The 324-nt window shown below is 52.2% G+C and overlaps 1 protein-coding gene across 1 annotated transcript in view; it reads left to right on the top strand.

Annotated features, from left to right (window-relative positions):
* Window positions 1–324, top strand: part of MDH2 (malate dehydrogenase 2, NAD (mitochondrial)) — a 6,889-nt gene that overhangs the window by 6,189 nt on the left and 376 nt on the right. The gene's annotated exons all lie outside the window — the stretch shown is intronic.

Raw genomic sequence — 324 nt, 5'->3', positions numbered from 1 at the left:
GAGATCTGGAAAACCAAGGGGCGCAATTAGGAAGCAGTTTCAGATTGTGAGCGAAGGGCAGACACTACAGGAGAGAGATTCTCTTGCCAAACCGTGGGTTTGAGGATAGGGGTGTGAAGAAGCGGTTGGTATCAGTCTCCTCTTGAAGGAGCTGGTGAGCTGGCTTCACATTTTCGAACTTGGAAACGGCAAGAAGTTTGTGAAAGCTGTAAAAGTTGCTGCAGATAATAAAAGGCTTCCAAGCCTTGCCGGGAGGCGCAGGAGTGGCGGAGTGGAGATGGCAGAGGTCCCCGGCTGGGGCTCCATCTCAGCTGGGTAGTACTT

The sequence above is a fragment of the Apaloderma vittatum genome, unplaced genomic scaffold (assembly GCF_000703405.1).
Source record: "Apaloderma vittatum isolate BGI_N311 unplaced genomic scaffold, ASM70340v1 scaffold29983, whole genome shotgun sequence".
Lineage (NCBI taxonomy): Eukaryota > Metazoa > Chordata > Aves > Trogoniformes > Trogonidae > Apaloderma > Apaloderma vittatum.
This window is presented reverse-complemented; position numbering and strand designations above follow the sequence as displayed.